Genomic DNA, 19,211 nt, shown 5'->3' on the forward strand with positions numbered 1-19,211 from the left:
TATTTTCAAACTGGGAGAGGAATTCTGGCTTTATGGTTTCTGCCACAAGTCAGTCAGCTTTCATAATGCACAGTGACTTACCCAACCAGGTTTCTTCTCTCAAGACAGACTTTGGTGCTGAAGGCCCAGCTGCTGCTAGTGTCAATTTATAGAATTACAGAATCACAGAATATCCCAAGTTGGAAGGAACCCATAAGGATCATCAAGTCCAACTCCTGGCTCCACATAGGGTCAGCCAAGTCAGTGCGTGGGACTGAGTGCGTTGTCCAGACACTTGAACTCAGACAAGATCTGATTCTCACTGATTACAAAATCAGGCATTAGCTGATATGACTCTGATAGTTAATACTGGTCCACCCAGGTCAAGGCAAGTAGGTCAAGCAGGATTTGTTAAGGCGGAGCTCATGGAAAGCAGTTTGTGCAAATCCAGAGAAAATGAACTGCACATATATTTTTGTCTTCAAACACCACTGCAGGTTATAATTGCCATGAGATGCCAGATGCACTGTGTTTTCTCTGTTAATCTTACTTAGAATAGCTAGAATTCTTAACTTTATTTAAACTTTTTAGGATTTTTAGAATTGGGTTTTTTGAAGAGAGGATGCAGCCTTGAGGGCTTCATCCTCCTAGCATTGTTATACTCCATTTTTATTTTCTGAGACAGACATAGATTTACCTAACATTTATTTAAAACACCTCCATTTATCATTCCTTCATGACTGATGAATGAGTTAATTAAGTGCCCTTTTATTATCATCAGTCCACAGGTAAGGCCATTATTAAATAATAATAATAATAATAATTATATACAACATATCTTCCAGGCACTCAGTTTAACCAAGTAAATAATATGCAGTAATGTAAACCTCTTCAGGCTCACTGATTATCTAGTTACCATTCTTTGAATTAATGAAACTTGTGTCAATCTTTTTGTTCTTGTTTTTGTCCTTCACACACAAAAAAGATTTATTTCTTCTATATTTTTAAGCTGCATATGGTCAGTAACTATTCAACAGCAGCAATGGCATTGACTGACTCCAGAAAAAAGGCTTTACTTAACCTAAGATTTTATAGATTATGAATGGTTATGTACACATATTACAACATTAGAGAGCTCACATTTATGGAAATGTCCTCAGTGACTCCAGCTGTAACTTTGTATACCCTTCAATAGCTCATTATATTCTGTACAGTTGTTCAAAAACTTAGTCATTATCAGAAAGGAAATAGAAACATATCCCCTGAAGTATTTGTCTTTTATTAAAAACAGTGACAACATCATCTTACTTTCTTCAGAATTCATCACTTTCCTTGGACATCTGATAAAGGGTGTTAAAATGTATTCAGTTGCCTGGCAATAGGATGTTTTATTAATAAAGCCCGTCTTCAGATGCTCAGCTTTAAATATTAGTGTTGTCATCTGTGCACTGTAGTCTTCCACTCGCAGTGAAGTTTAGAGATGCTCAAATTTAAAGAAGTTCAAATAGACATTTTAACAATAGCTGCTGTTTAGACTCATTGATTCTACTCTGTAACAATGACAAATGATTTTAAAAAAAACCCAACTTTTTTTAAAAAAATATATTTATACTTTGAAGGTAGAGAAAGTAAAGCAGAAACATTGTGGTCAAGGTCAGACCTTTTAATTAGTGTCTAAAGCTTCACAACTCACAGATCAAAAAGGACAGATACAGTCGTTTGTATGATCATCAAAGTGGTGTTGCTTACCTTAGGACATTACTAAATGCTGTTCTCATAAATAAATTCTTTATGCCATATAGTTTTTATTAGCTTTAATATTGGTTTTAAATCGACAAGATATGACCAAATGCTTTTACAATAATGCATTAGAGTTCAACCGTCAAAATGAGTTCTTTTAAACAATGTAACTTTTCATTTTGAATATATGGACAAAGTTTTCTTTTATGCGGAACAAAAGAAAAACTTCAATTAAATTGTTCAGAACTGCAGGCACCAACAAGTAAAGGGAAGCTTAAAGCTGTTTAGTCTAGTTTTATCTCAAAAGGCATTCATTCTCTAACAGCTCAGTTCTCGACGGTATTCCAGAAACAAATTGTCTCACCTTAGTTTCAACGGAATGGCACCTTTCTAATGCATACAGGCACAGCGATTATTTCCTTCTTCCATCTAAAGGTTTTAAAATGAATAACCCAATTATCCAAAATTACAGGGTAACTTGGTCTTCAGGCTTTCATTCAGCATGAGAACAAACAAACAAAAAGCACACAGGAAAAAACAGTACTGAGGGTGCACTGGCACAAATCTGCAATCATACATAGCTTGAAACCATAACAGAAGCAAAACTTTTGCCTTTCCTTACCTCGGGGGATAGGAGAAACAAACAATGCGTGTCTGGGATATCTTTTCATGCAGTTATTTGGAGTCCATTGAACCTCTGCTGGTAGTTAAATAACTTTTAAAATGCAGTTTATGTCAATATTTTGGATGACTGTACGTATCTACAAGTCCTTGCATGTTAAGGACACAGCAAATAACTTCACTAGTGGAAGGGCTAACTCATCTTAGAACTAGGATAAGTATTTCCTAGGATGACTCCAAACCCAGTACCTCCTGGCAATAAGAATTACCCATTGATGTATTCTTCCTCAGAAGATGCAGCAGCAAGTCTATGGTATTCCACCAGATCCAAAAGACAACCCCAAGAAAAGGGCGGGAAGGGACCGGCAGTCTGTATATGCATGACCCAACTCTGCCTGCTACTGCAAAACTTTCAGCAGGGCTTATTATCCTTTCCCTCATTGCCACACTAATATAGCCATGCTCAGAATTATTCTGGACCAGAAGCCAGTTCGTGTTAGCTTGCAATATGCAGTAGAATGTATTTGTTCCCAAAAGACCAATTAAGTGCCCCAAGCTATTACAGAAGAACATGGGACCACAAGCAAGAACGGCATTTTACAGCGATATCTTTATTCCTCTCCCAGTCTTCAAACAAATACAGAAGTATTTTCAAATGGGGATTCCCAGCCTCCCTCCGCAGAACTGCATTTAAAGGCAGACAAAGGAATGTGGTGGGTATGGGCTGCTTGGTTATTAAAGCATTTTTAAGATGATGACAGGATTTTTACAGGAAAACTGTTAAAGTCCCTCTTTGCTGCCTACTAACAGGTGTGATTCATCAGAAAGAGAGGTCTTCCATTTGCTGGCATTTTAACAAATTGAAATTTCAAGTCTATTAATTAAAACATTAAAGTAGAAAAAAATAAAATAGCTCTCATAGGAAAACTACATTTCATTATTTATGTAAAACCGGAACTTTATAAATATTGGATTGCAGTGATACATCCCCATATGTCAAGGTTTTTGTTCATCTGAATAGTCACTAATTATTACTAGAATTAGTTGTGATCCTAACAAGAAACAAGGTAATTAATGCCAAAATTCCCCAAATTAATTCCAATGGGATTTATTTACCACAGTGGCTGTAATTCTCAGGCTTAGATCATAATATCAGCTGCAAAAAGGGGAATTCATCAATTTGAAGTATAGTTTAGCTTCACAGTCAGATTTCTCTTTTGTTTCCAGATGTTCAGTGTCAACAATGAAGCAGCGTTTTCTGTGACCACCGCTTGATTTCTGCAAGCTTTCCTTGCAAGAAATCCCTGGTCTGGATTTGCTACCACCAAAACATGAGTCACAATCCAGATAAAAAGAAGTTCAGAGCTTTAGGAATAGGTAGGCAGCAATATTTTTAATTTAGAGTTCCTAGCTGCCCCAATTCTGTGTCAGGAGATGGTCAGAAATACTTCAGTCAGAGCAGCTCGGCACCCATCCCACACCATACAAGACATGAAAGGCCACAGGATGCACATTCTTCTGCCTACTCTGACTCCATCACCCGCACTAGCAAGCACTCACACCTGAAACAACACTCCCCTTTAGGCAATGGGCAGAACATCTCACCTGGAATTTCTCCAGCCACACACTGAGTTCCAAGGTGCAATGGAAAGGCACCTAAGTCTCTCCAGAAAGAGTAGATACTAAACTCCAAGTATTTTACACCTAGAAGTTAATTAGAATGAAATTCTTACTGAAGAAGACCTATCAGTGTGTCCAGCTGTTCAGTCTTTTGTAGTTATTGCTACAAAATAGCTGAGAATAGTAGTAGTGTACACATATATCAAGCTGTATGTAAATATCCAGGGCACAGCGGCCATTATAGTACAGGAATAAAATAAGAAAAAACCCACACATGCTAGAACACACAAAATAATATTTACCTTTTTCAGATTTCCACTTTAGCTGTTTTGTAGCTAAACTCAAAGGATACAGTAATTGATCCCTTCAGAATTATTCAGAAAACTACAAATTATTTCTGAACTGACACTATAGTATCAGATTTTTTATTATTATTTTTATTATTATTTTAGTAATTTATTTTCTGATTCTCTAAGAGTTCACTGTCTGATTCTAAACCTGAAAAACTGGAGTTGCAGGAGCAGGAGAAAAACATGCATTTCACTGCCTGATACTTTGCTTTCCCTTCTCTGTCTTCATATCAGTAAAAGAGAAAGAAAAAGACTTTTATCATTTTGTAGTAGGAGTAATATATGACAGTATTTGCAAAAAACAGGAGAAAGCAGTTTGGGATTTGGGTTTTTTTTTGTTTTTCTCCTTGTTTCGTTGTCATCCTCTGCAACGAAAGCACATGCTTTTATCTACATCCAAACTGTTTCCCAGCTGTTAGGAAACTCAAGGAATGTTTCCAAATTCTGCTCAGCTTCCTTAATTAAACTTTTGATACCTGTGGGAGCATCCCTATGGGAAACAGACATTGCTTTATGCAAGGTTAACATTCTTTCGAACTCTTTCAAAGCCACTCATGTCAGTACTACTGGCCTCCACAATATGAACAAGGTCTTACTAACATTGATGGATCACGCCAACAAAATCCCTTCTTGTTAAAAGCATTTGAAAGATACCCAAGGGGAGGAATAGCATTAAAATATTTATTTATTTCTTACCAGACAGGTACTCTCTCAGAAAGAAGTAAATCAAAGCTATCTCACAGAGCCTTAGGAAAGATGAAAAGACAATGGAATGACAAATTTTCCATGGCTCTTGAATCAAGAAAAACACCAGTTTGAAACTGAAAATCATAGTAGATTATTTACGGATGAACACCACTCCAGGATGCTTGCAGAATTACAAAAAAGTAGGACATATGTGTATTTGTAAGAGTGACTGTCCTAGAGCTGTATTTGGGCTCTACTCAAAAAAAAATGCTTAAAAACTCATGATTATGCACTTGTGGGACAAAGTTCATAATCTCATGTAAATCACTATTAGTGTGGAATGAGAGGTCAGACCAAAGTAAACCCCTCTTATTTGTTACACAAGGCAAAATCATTACCATACTTCTGTATTTTAGACTTGGTGAAAACAGTCTGAAGTTGACACAATCTGAATTTTAAAATTCTAAAATTCTAAAGTCTAAAATAGACAACTTGGATGACAGTAACATTATCCAGACATTGCAACAAAATATAATCTGTGTGTTTCCACTAGGCCACATAGTACTTCACAGGAAGGCTTTACTAGGTAAGCTCCCTGAGAAGTTATTGAAGTCTTCCCATTGATTTCAGTTGGAGAGGAATCATATAATAGCTTTGACCTTTTATAAGGTTGTGAGCCAGCATTCAATAATCACAGAATGGTTTGAGTTGGAAGGGACCTCAAAGCCCATCTAGTTCCAATCCCCCCTGCCATGGGCAGGGACACCCTCCATAGCCCTGGCTGCCCAAAGCCCTAGACACTGTCAGGGAGGGAGGAGCCACAACTTCTCTGAGCAATCTGTGCCACTGTTTTACCACTGTTATAGAAAAAAGAGTTTTCTCCTAATATTTAGATCTCTCCTCCTTCAATATACAGCCATTACCCCTTGTCCTATCATTCCAGGCCCTTATAAACAACCCCTCTCCAACTTTCCTGTAGCGTCTTTAGGTCCTTCAAGGCTGCTACAAGTTTTTCCTAGAGCCTTCTCTTCTCCAGGCTGAAAAAGCCCAACTCTCTCAGAGTGTCTTCAATAGGAGAGGTGCTCCAGCCCAGTATTGCAGTAGAATAATCCAAAGCCAAAAAATATCTAAAAATCATTTTATTCTAATGCAGCCATCTGATAGATGGTAACATTCCTTAATGTTATGAAATGCTTCTCCCCTCAGAGTTAACAGTAAAAATTCTCTATTTTGACAGGGCTGGACAAACTCAAGACAGAGATCAAAGCCACGAGTCTCCATAATTACAACAGCTGTTTTCACTACACATTTCTTATCTTGATGCTCTCTGCACCCACTTCCAAAGTGTTCCAGCCCTTTCCTCTATGTAGCACTATTGACAATAGTGTGGTGCGTACGACCCCTGTTCTCAGCTCCAGTGAGGCCCCACCTTCAGCACTGTGTTCAGTTTTGGGCCCCTTACTGCAGGAAAGGCATTGAGGTGCTGGAATGCGTCCAGAGAAGGGCAATGAGACTAGTGAGGGGGACTGGAGAACAAGTGTTACGAGCAGCTGCTGAGGGAACTGGGGTTGTTTAGTCTGGAGAAGAGAAGGTTGAGGGGAGATCTAATGGCTCTCTACAACTACCTGAAAGGAGATTGTGGAGAGGTGGGGGCTGACCTTTTCTCCTTAGGGACAAGTGATCAGACAAGAGGAAATGGCATCAAGTCATGCCAGCAGAGGTTTAGACTGGATATTAGGAAAACCTTCACAAAGAGGTTGTTAGGGAAGTGGTGCAGCCTCCATCCCTGGATGTATTTAAAAGACAGTCAGATGTGGTGCCGACGAGCATGGTTTAGTAGTGGAGGGCAGGTTAGTGATAGGTGGACTTGATGATCAAAAGGGTCACTTCCAAACAAGACAATTCTATGATTCTTTTATTATTTTCAGTCCATTTTTAAATTAAGACAAAAAAATCCTGAAGTCAGGACCAGTTTCATAGATCTGTAGAGATTACCTTGCTAGCCATACTGATAGTTTGAATGAAATTTTCAAACAGCTAAAGTATTTGTATGTATAATTTTAAATGTCGTTGGTTTAAATGTATATTAAATTTATATTATAGGTTTAAATGTATATTAAATTTATATTATATTATAAAATATATTATAAATTAAATTAATAATTTATTTTTCAATTAGATTTCAATTATATCCAATTTCCAATTATAATACAATTAGAAATAGATTGTAAATGATAAAATCTATTATAAATGTATATTAAATTTAAATTTTAAATGTACAACAAAAGTAGTTGCAGTGAGCTGTAAAGTATCACTAAACTCAAACCACAGTCCCTTTATCAGATGTTGTGAATGTCAATTTCCCATAAACTTCAGGGCCTTGCAGATGTCAAAACAATCTCATCACATCAACTGAAGTATTCTGTTGAGACGGTGCATTTGAGTCTCATGAGGAAATAAAACAATGATTGTGACAGTTTAGAGACCTGCTCCTACTATATAAGATTACTGCAACAAATCTACTGGAATAGACTTTTATGTGAGCTAGTCACTTTAACTTCAAAACTAGACTGAAATTATAAAGTAGTATGCAAAGTTACAAAACCAGAATTCTACAGCTTCTCACTGTAACGACCATAAACACTTTAACGACTTCCTGCTTTATTTACATACCAAGACAAATATCCATCTTGTGATATTAAGTATTATTTGCTGTTAAATCTAACTGTAACAGCTATGGATGACAATTATTCATCCATAACAAATGAAATTAGTGCATTTTTACAATGCCCTTACATTAAATTTCAAACAAACTGACATTTTCATATTACAATGAAGTATTTGAGAATTAAAAGAAAAATAAATCTACAAGTATTTTGTTTATGCTTACATACATACGCTTATTTTATAACATAATTGCCATTAACATTGATGGTTACCACAGAAGGCAGATCTGCTACAGTGGCAGACAAATTTTGATCCAAATTTTTATATTTGCAACAGGACTTTCATACCTACATACTGTCATGCTTCACCATTACAGTTCCACCATTGCCAACAGAATTAAAGAAAGTTGAGTCATTTCATTAGAGTCCAGCTTTTTCAAAAAACTCTTTTCAGCCTGATTTCTGGAGGCAATTATGTTATGGAGAACATCACATGAGCTAATGCAACAATGGGCTGCTCCCCATCAATCCATTCATTTTACTGTGTCAAAACAATGAGTTACAATACAATGAAGAACTGATTTAAGAAAAAAAAGACAAATGGCTGAAAGAAAAAGAATATGAGCCTTTAACCAATGAAAATATCATACCTTATCAACAGATCCCTCAGAAGATATAGAATGTATATATAGGTAGATCACTACATGGAAAAAGCTTACCTAGAAAAATTCAAGTTCTCTAGAAAACCAGATGTAGAGGGAAGTCTTGATGTATGAGTCTTTCTTCAGTTCAGTGAAGCTCTCAAAGATGGTCTGGTTCTCAGTTATAGTAGAATTGTACTGGGTCTAATACAAAGATCCAGGAAAAAAAAAATCTATGAAGAAGAAACCCCCAAAATTAGGTATCATTTTTGAATAAACAAGTAAATGCTTTTTAAACCCTCTTAAGGAAATGCAAGGCAATAGGGCTCCCATGACCAATCTAGAAACAGTTGTCAGCTGTAAAATAGAAACTATGACCTCCCCAGACAAATTACTGGCAGTTCCCCGCATTAATAGCTAAATTTTGCAATTACAGTATTCTCTATCTGTGCCCAAGACAAAAGTACTATGAAAAGTGTCAGAGGTCTTTACATTCACACTAAAATCATCTGAAAAGAGAGATCATGGGAAGAGTGAAACTCCAAACTGGAAGTAAAGAAGAATACCTTAGAGAAGTCCTATGGAACTGTTAAATTCTGATCACTTTCCATGGGCTGATCGTTTGGAACTGGACCATAGCTCTTAGGATTGTAGACCATGAATATTTATTGGTAAGTATTCTGGATCTTATTCTGTCTCAAATCTTTAAAGGAGTTGTTAAACTTGGTTTATTGATTGAATATGTTTATGACCCTTGTGTGTAGTTAACAGTGAGGTCCTAGGAGACTGTGCAGGATTATAAATTTCTAAATAATCTTTTCATTTTTCAACTGAGAAGTTAATGTCTGGAAGTCCTCAATCAGCATGGAATGCCCTCTGTTGTCCTTTGTATTGATCACATTTGTTTTTTTGACACAGGTTTCTTTAGCACTTCAACCCCAAACTTTCATGGCTGCAAAACAAGATTTCTGTAAAAAACTGTTTATATACCTTAGCATGCAATTGCTTAGATTTTTTTTGCCAGGTTTCAAGTATGATTTCCTTAGTTTTTCTGTAAAACTAATCTTCCATTTCTGCTTGCAAAATACCAAAGTATTTTAAAAGTAATAACGCACAAAATTGAACTTGAGATTAAGGTTTTGTCTTGAAACGTTACCCTTTACTATACCTGTGTCTATTTTTGATGCTTCCACTTTTATCATCTTCAGAATGAGGAACCAGTTTTAGAAACCTGTGAGGTTCTTTTTCTACTTACTTTGTGAACTAATGTCAGTCAACTCACTCATAATGGGGGAACTTCATCCTACTGCATTTCTTTGATCCATACATGTGACACTAGTTATAACTAGCAGAAAAATATTCTTTTATAATATTTTATAAAATGAAAGTGACATTTACTATAAAGACAAGGAGAGAAAAAAATAAAATACCATTGTCATCTTATAATCTCAAATAAAACAACTTTTTTGGAGCTGTAATTATTACCACGGCTTTGTTTACAGAGACAGCTCCTGTCTCAGAATTTAAAATCTGATTAGAGATAGTGAGAAAGTGAAAGATAAATGGAAAAAAATAGATTAGCCTGTATACTGTTTTCTCTCTGTTGAAACATATTTCTCAGGTAAAGAACACTTAAATGACACAGAACTGCATTCTCTAGGGCAGACAACACAAGTTACTTGTACCCAAAAAATTATTACTCCTATCCAAAGCTTACAATAAGAGGAATCCCAAACTGTGTTCCTAGTGTTTAACCCTATAAACAACAGGAATTAATGGTTGTACTGACAATTGGAATGAGACAAACCCTTTAGTACATTAAAATTTAATACAAACAATGACCTTAAGACCAGAAGGCTTTCTGGGCATTAGTGCCAGAAAGCCACTTCTAATTCAATTAAAGCAAGCCTCAGTTGAATTACCTATTATTTATAGAGTTTAATGTACCTATTTTTTCATATTTGTATTTTATGTTGTTATATTTCAGCAATTTTTTCACTTTCCCCTTGCATAGAAATTCTTTTGACATCAGCAGAAACAAGAGTCTCAGTGGTCCAATGTTCATGGGCCTGTTTCCATCACAATTTAAAGGAAAAGAACTTAAAGCTCAGTGGAGTGAAATTAATGTAATTTAATAGAACTGAAAGGTATTCCTCTTTTTAAAAGCTATTTTTGTGTGTATTTAGATTTTGTTTGTGGATCAGAGCCAGAGGACCATTAATAAATACATGATCACAGAGCATTAAACAGTGTGTTTTAGTCTAAGAAATAAGTAATTCACCATTTTCCAGCCTGCAAAAATATAAATGGATTTTGCATCAGAAACATTAGCATGTTTGTTCGCGCGTCGCTGACAAACAAAAAATTTTTTCACTTCTGTATAAAGCCAGGCCTAAAATTCCGGGCTGGGTTTGGGTATTTTTGGTGTTGTTTGGGGTTTGTATTTTGAGCTTTGTACTTGGAAAGGTGAAAGTTTCAAGTAAGCATCCTTAGCAAAGGCAGATGGAGGCTAAAAAAGGTTAATAATGTATAAAAAATTATCAAGATAGAATACTACAGCAGTAAAGCATTTCCCTATGGATAGTGCTCACTCCCAGTTAAATTTGTATTGTTGTTTTAATTAAAATACTTGGGGAAAAAGAAAGAGAGGAGAAGAAGAGTTAAACAGTCCTGTCTTTGTGCCTTCATAAACTCCTGAGCTGGTCAGAAATGTTCTTGTGGTAGGGAGGGATATATATTAATCAGAGGGCATGATCTGTTGGTATACAAAGTTCTTATGGGATAACTCCGCTAGTTTCAAGAATTTTTAATTCATAATTTCATGGAAGAATTTTTTTTTTTAATGGTAAAATTCTTAACAATGGTACAGAGGTTGAACCCTGGAAGAAAAACAGGTGTTCTAGTTCTGATTCTGAAACATCTCAATATTCAGTGTAGAGTTGGTCTCCCAGGACTCAGTCATAATAATTACCTCCTTAATGCAGTGGAAATAAAAGAGGCCACAGAAAGAAGGCACACACCTATTTGGAAAGGAAAACAACTACCAAAAATAGAAACTCTGGCTGCACTATCACTACAATTATAAATACCACTGAAAAAGTACTCTTAATGCACCCTTGCATTATATTCAAAAATGGAATTAAAAACAACTATAAAATAGATATTAACAACTATAATGCTTAATATTCACATGTGTTAATTACAGCTAACTGCAGAGTTTAGAAAATGAATTTCAGATATGTTTTTAAAAATAATGAAGTTTGTTCTAGAGGATCCTGGAAGCAACAGGACAGAACCTCTGCATAGGTAACAGAGCAAATTACTGGCCTTCTTGTCCGTTAATATGTAGGAGGTCAAACTGCACAATCAAATAACTACTCAAGACTTTAAGTACATAAAATGTACAAAGCTTTCTGAAATGACAGCAGCTTGTGTTTTACACATTTCCTTTTGCATTTACTGGATGCTGGAGTTAAGATGTATCTTCTTTCCTGGAATAAGCCTAGATGTCACGGAAGAACTAAAAACAACCGTAGGAACTCTGCAACTTTTTGCCGACCAACTTAAAAGAGCCAAGGGAGTCTGCTCCCTGTTGTAAACTATGAAGAGATTTATGGCATCACTGATAAACACTGATAAACAGCAGCACACTGGTAAATCAATGTGCATGGTGCTGAGGCTCCTGCCCAAGAATAAAATAACCCTTCTTTACATACAAAATTTCAAGCCAAAAAGTAGTTTGTTAGGCAAAGAGCTACTTAAAAGTGAGATTTTCCTAAATTCTTGGCTAGATTCAGAGGTAGTGAGCTCCTGTTTTGCTATCAAAGAAGATCTTATATGCATTGAGTTCAGGAGCGGACCTAGTAGGAAATTCTCAAGAGGAACATCATAGAATCATAAGGGTTGGACGGGACCTCGAGAGATCATCGGGTCCAACCCCCCTGCCAAAGCAGCTCCCTAGCTCGTATTGCACAGATAGGCATCCAGATGGGTCTTGAATATCTCCAGAGAAGGAGACTCCACAACACCCCTGGGCAGCCTGTCCCAGGGCTCTGTCACCCTCACTGGGAAAAAGTTCTTCCCCATGTTGGTGCGGAACTTCCAGTGCTCCAACTTGCAGCCATTGCCCCTTGTCCTGTCTCCACAAAGCACTGAAAAGGGGCTGGCCATTTCCCCCTGCATCCCATACTTCAGATATTTATAAACATTAAGAAGTTCCCCCCTTAGTCTTCTTTTCTATAGACTGAACAGTCCCAGCTCACTCAGCCTTTCCTCATAGGGGAGATGCTCCAGGCCCTTAATCATCTTTGTAGCCCTTCTCTGGACTCTCTCCAGGACATCCCTGTCTCTTTTATACCAGTGAGCCCAGAACTGGACACAATACTCCAGGTGGGGCCTGACCAGGGCAGAGTACAGGGGGAGGATCACCTCCTTAGACCTGCTGGCCACGGTCCTCCTGATGCACCCTAGGAACCCATTGGCTCTCTTAGCCGCCAGGGCACGCTGCTGCCTCATGGCCAACCTGTCATCAACCTGGACAACAGGTCCTTCTCCACAGACCTCTTCTCCAGCAGGTCATCCCCCAGCCTGTACTGATACAAGCAGTTATTCCTTCCCAGGTTCAAGACTCTACACTTGCTTTTGTTGAACCTCATCTGGTTTCTCCCTGCCCAGCTCTCCAGCCTGTCCAGGTCTCTCTGGATGGCAGCACAGTGTTCCTGCGTGTCAGGCACTCCTCCCAGCTTTGTATCATCGGCATACTTGCTGAGGGTGGATGCTATTCCCTCATCAAGGTTGCCAATGAAGATATTCAACAGGACTGGACCCAACACCAAGCCCTGGGGAACACCGCTAGTCACAGGTCTCCAGTCAGATTCTGCTCCACTGATCACCACCCTCTGAGCTCAGCCCAACAGCCAATTCTCAACCCACCTCACTGTCCACTCATCTATCCCATGCTCTCTCAGCTTTGCTATCAGGATGTCATGGGATACAGCATTGAAAGCCTTGCTGAAGTCAAGGTAGATGACATCCAGTGCTCTCCCTCCACCTACCCAGCTGGTGATGAGATCGTAGAAGGCTACGAGATTGGTCGAGCACGATCTCCACTTGGTGAATCCATGCTGACTACTCCTCATGAACTTCTTTTCTTCCAATTGCTTGGAGATGGCATCCAGAACAAGCTGTTCCATCACCTTTCCAGGGACAGAATTGAGGTTGACTGGCCTATAGTTGCTGACCTTTTCCACTTGATAAGGCCAGGTCCCTGAAACTTAGGCTGGGTATTAGGAAGAAAATAGGAAGAAAAAAAAAATGTCTGTATGAGCCCCCATGGCTTGTACTGGAAATAAAGACCTTTTTTATCCTGGGGAAAGGGGAATAGTAAAATGGGGGGCACCAAACAAGTAAAATCATAACACCTTTTTCTTATAAAAAGGACCCCCACACACAGAGGTGTTTTTCTTCAAAGAAAAGAAGACGAAAATGGGATAGAAGGAAAAGACAGACTCTTTCCTTAACAGTAAGGCCTTGTGGAAAGGAAAATTTGTACACCAGAAATTGTTTCAGATTTTTTTTAATTCATGGATATCTCACAAAATTATTTCACTTCAAATTTTAACAGAATTAACTTTGATAGGGTAAATATGTATGAATAACTATAATTTATCTTAAATCATTCTGCGTGATAGCAGATCTTGATGACACTATCTTTTTAACAACTTGCACTGAATGTCTGAACAGGAAGAAAACAAAGAAAACCTTCAAACAACAGTACTTTTGCAGTGTCTTTATGGTTCAGTATTTTCAACATTACTGCTCCAGTTCCTTAAAGAAGTAAACCATGATTACATACACTGTAATCTTTAATCCCAAATTATGTCTACTTCACAAATGAACCGAAGTTAATACGTTTACTGCTTCACATGAACCGAAAGAATGTCAGATCAGTTCTGTCCCTTCTGATTTCTGCCTTTGACTGTAGAATTATTACAAACTGCCTTGAGGCATAACTTTCCTTCTAATAACATGCAGAAAATACAAACCTTCAAGTGTAGTTATTGTTCAGCATTATATAGTAGAAGAGAAGTTACATGTAGTTATTAAATTGTCAGGCATTAAACCATGCACAAATCATAACAAATCTCATAAAATGCTGTGCACCAGCCAAAGTTTACAACTTCAGGATAAGTTCCAGCAGACAGAAACATTTAAATGTCAGAGACCCAACTGACAACCATCTGCATGCATGAATATACACACAGCCAAACAATAACAAAGGAAAACAGGAAAGGTATCGTGTGATCAATGACAATGTACAACTCCAAGCATACCTCAACAGCAGACAGAAACTGAAAGGAAATTTGCTGTAAACCTTCTAAGGAAAAACAGTTCATTTATGTGGCAAGATTAGGCAATTAAAAGAATTTATCTTGTTTTAGTAGGTCCTAAAACCTACCTTTTCAAATATAATTGATCATTATATTGCCTTATGCAAAACACAGGAAAGGAAATTGTTATCCAAAACAGAGATTTTGAATACTATGGACATTAAACATCACATAGTATAAGCTAATATACATTACAAAAGGGCATATGTGTACTTATACATGATTGTGGTGGCTTCACCTGGCAGGTAGCTAAAATAACTACAACAGCCATTTGCTCACTCCCCCTCCTGTCAGTGGGACGGGTTAGAGAATTAGGGGAAAAAAATAGAAGGAAACACAAAAAAAGATAAAACTCATTGGTTGATATAATGATAGCTTAATATGACAGAAAAGGAAGAAAATAGCAATAACAAAAATAATAAAAGTATTAACAAACCAGCTGATGCACATCACAATTGCTCAACACCTGCTGACAGATGCTTAGACTGTTACCAAGCTGTTCCCAAGCCTCCAGTCAGTTTCCCCCCCATTATATACTGAGAATGACGCCTTATGTTATGGAATATCCCTTTGGCCAATTAGGGTCAGCTGTCCTGGCCATGTTCCCTCTCAGATTCTTGTGCACTCTAGCCTCCTTGCTGGCAGAGCAGTGTGAGAACCTGAAAAGTCCTGGATTTGGTGTAAACATTGCCAAGCAACAATCAAAATATCAGTGTGTTAGCAACATTATTCTTATCCCAAATCCAAAACATATACCTGCTCCTAGAAAGAAAGTTCACTCTATCCCAGCCAAAACCAGGACAACTATAAATAGTGCTATAAATAAGCTTAGAGAATACATACAATAGCTATTTAAAATTAATTATAAAAATGTTTTATTCTACTTCATCATACCAATAATTATGGGATATTCTGAAAACTAGGAATAAAGTTATATCCACAACATACAGAATCAGTTGAAGCACCAGGGAGCAAGTTACAAACATATTCCAGCTTTTTCTCAAGCACATAGTTGCATATTCTAAACTTGCCACAGTCTACATCTGATGCTCTTTTTAGACTTTTTTAGAAAAAGAGACCATGTCTGAATCACTGGTCCAGAAACTCATCAAACATTCTATCAACTCAAATTAAATCAACAAGAGTCTGGCATCTGAATTGCTTTATGAATCAATTCTTATTGGAATTGAAATTTTACCAAAATGTTTTTCATTTATGTTATACAGGGAAGCAACACTGGAAAATGAGGAGAGATCAGAAGACTTGAAGAACAGAGCTGTTTGAAATCAACATTGCCTCAAAAGCAATAGGCTATAATTTAAAAGAAAAAAAACAACAGAAAAACAAACCATAATAAAACCCCACCAACATTCAACAACATGATTTAAGCAGCAAAGGTTTCCTCGTGGGTGGAGTGTATAAATACTGTGACAACTCTTTTCTAGCTGTTAACTAAGCCACAGAATATACATTTACTTTTTCTGCTAGTCACTGTTCTAACCTGTAAGATGTAATAGTGGCTAGTCTTCATTCACAGTATTTTAATGAGCATTTACATTCCAAACCCATCTAATCACCATAATGCCAGGTTAGAGTGACAGAGAAGTGCTGTCTATTCAAGAACATAATCTGCTTCTAAACAAAAAACACATGAGATGAGAAATTTTGTCACTTCCTACATATAACACTTTGTATTGCAGTGTGTGCAGCAACCCTCAGCATCAAAACAATTCATATATAGGTAGTGCCTTTGTCACAGCTTGAAAATTCTAGTTCCAATCTGCATTAAAAATGTGTATTTAGATTAAATATCTAAAATAAAATATCTAGATTAAATATCTAAGATTACTGGCATTAAAAAAAAGGTACATAAAAATATATTTAAAAATATCTATTCCTTTGTTCAGAGTGTAAATTCCAAAGTTATACTCTGTTGACAAAACCACTTCTCTATCATTGTACTACAGAGCCAGGGAAATAATCTGTGATAGTTGTTGTGCTTCTTTTGAGATCACGTTGTTTTAAAGAACTCAGAGACTGACATTACTGAAAGATTTAAGGGGAAAACAGAAAAAAAAAAAATCAACAGTTGTAAATGAGCCAAGAGGAAAGTTTTAGAATTAAGATATTTGTACCCAAATTTCATTAGAGCAGTTAATATTACCAGCTATTAAACAATGTATTGAAATGCATTTTTTAAAAATAAAAATAAAATTTGTGATTAATATCTCTAATTCTTAGTCAATTTGGACATTATTCCTTTCAAAATTGAGTCAAAAGCTCTAAATACCCATACGTCACCATTCATAATATGTGAAGCAGTTAGTGTGTGAAGAATCCTGAGAGTCATCCAGAGTAGTTCTGAATAAATTATCACAATTTAATATAAGAAAAACTGACACATACTGGCTTAAGGGCAGTGACAGAAAGAATATATTTCCAAAGGAAAGACAAACATACAGCAATGAATTGATGGGCTAAAAATGCATGCCTGTATACAAGACACCCTCTTGGCACCCACAGATAATAGTGCCTGAACTTTGAACAGTGATCTCCCAACAAGGAACAAGAGTTAAAATACACTCAGAGATGTAGATTTCATCCATCTTAAGCAACATATTCTGTTAATTATTTTCAATACATATATAGAATTTTTTTTTTATCTGGGCTACCACCTATTCGTGCCTTGTTTATAGTCAAAATAGGAAAAAATGAATATTCAATTGTTTTAGCCCCTTCTCTGCTTCTTCTGTATTTTAAAGTTAATAGTAGCACACTGTGCAGTACCTACGAATACAAGTACTCTTATGAACATTTGCAATATTTATGACTGTGGGCTACATTGAATAAGTAAATAAAACCAAGTAATTTTCACAGTTTGCCCCAAATGTATCTACTTATTTTTATGCATGACTTACAGTGTAGATTCTTCCCATAAAGAAAAATTGCAGCCTACAGAAAAACACAGATACTAGCTGGCATGATAATAGCACAGAGGTATAAAGATTTATGAAATTTAGGGATTGAAAATCAACAGTTTTGGTTCACCTGAAGTTGTTCACATGCCCATTATCAGCTGGTTATATGGAAAAAGGGGGTTTATTCCATTGTCGTTAGGTTGTTTTAAGCTATCTGAAACCAGCAATAATTATAGCTAGGTAGAAAGGAACTATATGTTACTGAGGTCATGAAACAGAACCCTTTCCCAGTATCTGAGTAACTGTAGTTTGAGTCTTGCCACTGTTTTGATGACAAGCTTCATGAATGAAGGACCAGTTATCACTGTGCACTGCCATCTTTCCCCACCCAAACCTATATTTGGGTTTTACAAATTTGGATAAAGGAAATTAACGTGTCACACATATCTTTTTCTCAGTTTCTCAATGGTTAAGAAACTGCATGGTAAGATGATTATGATTCTTTTTTCTAATTTTAATTGCACTGAATAATTGTGTGTTTACAACCATATGGAAGAAGACATTACATCTGTGGTTAGACATTCACTATCAATAAAGCTGTCAGCCTGCCTTGCAAAGGTCACATCAATGATGGGAAGTACCAGACAGCAGAGGAAGCCATTGCACGCATCAGTCATCTCATCAAAATAATGATACAAATCACAATATGTCCATTTTTGATATCACTATCATTCAGTACTGTTATGTGCTTTTAAGTTCAGTTGGCAAACAGCCTGGTTTATTTTTCCCTTATTACACTTTCATAGACTGAGCAACCCTCTCTCTAATTCACTATTTTCCTCTTTATTAACTTGGAGATCATATTCTGCATGTCATTGTCCAGGAACTCTCTTTTAAACTGCAAAATACCTGTAACAGAGAGCAGATGCATGCCAAGCCCAAAACCTACAACTCTACTTAGTTCAAGGCATCAAGACTCACAACAGTGGGAAGTACCAAGCCCACACCAACACTCTTGGAAACACTTTAAAGCTGGAATATACATAGTAATTGGGTTTTGCCAGATCATGCTCAATGCAGGTACTATGTCTCATTTGCTACTGACCTCAATCATAAGCTTCTTTGCCTTACGCATTGTCCATCTCTTTCATCATTCAAAGCCAGGAGCTCTACAGATATCAGCAGAACCAAAACAAAAGCTTCCCAAGCAACAACTTCTCTTGTTTCAGGCTAATAAAATGTAGCTATTGCTTTTTAATCAAATAAGGATTTCCATATGTTCCAGTGATTGCCCACATCCTTTACTGGCAAACAAAGAATGCTTTCCTATCCCCATATTATGTTACCTTAGTTATATATGCACTCATCCAAATCCCGTAAACAAAAACAATTAATACTTTAGTTTGCTAAAAGCTGATTTTCTGGGTGAATTATATTAAGGAGTAAGAAAAAAGACAGTCTAAATACAAGTGAACACAGCACTGAGTTTAAAAAAAGCTAACACTTTACCTTTTCAGTTCTATTTTAATACTGTACTTCATGAGGTAATGAAAGGACACACAAAGTTAGTTTACATCCAATTGCTGTAACGTTGTTACCT

This window comes from Gallinula chloropus (genome assembly GCF_964237585.1).
Source record: "Gallinula chloropus genome assembly, chromosome: 4".
Lineage (NCBI taxonomy): Eukaryota > Metazoa > Chordata > Aves > Gruiformes > Rallidae > Gallinula > Gallinula chloropus.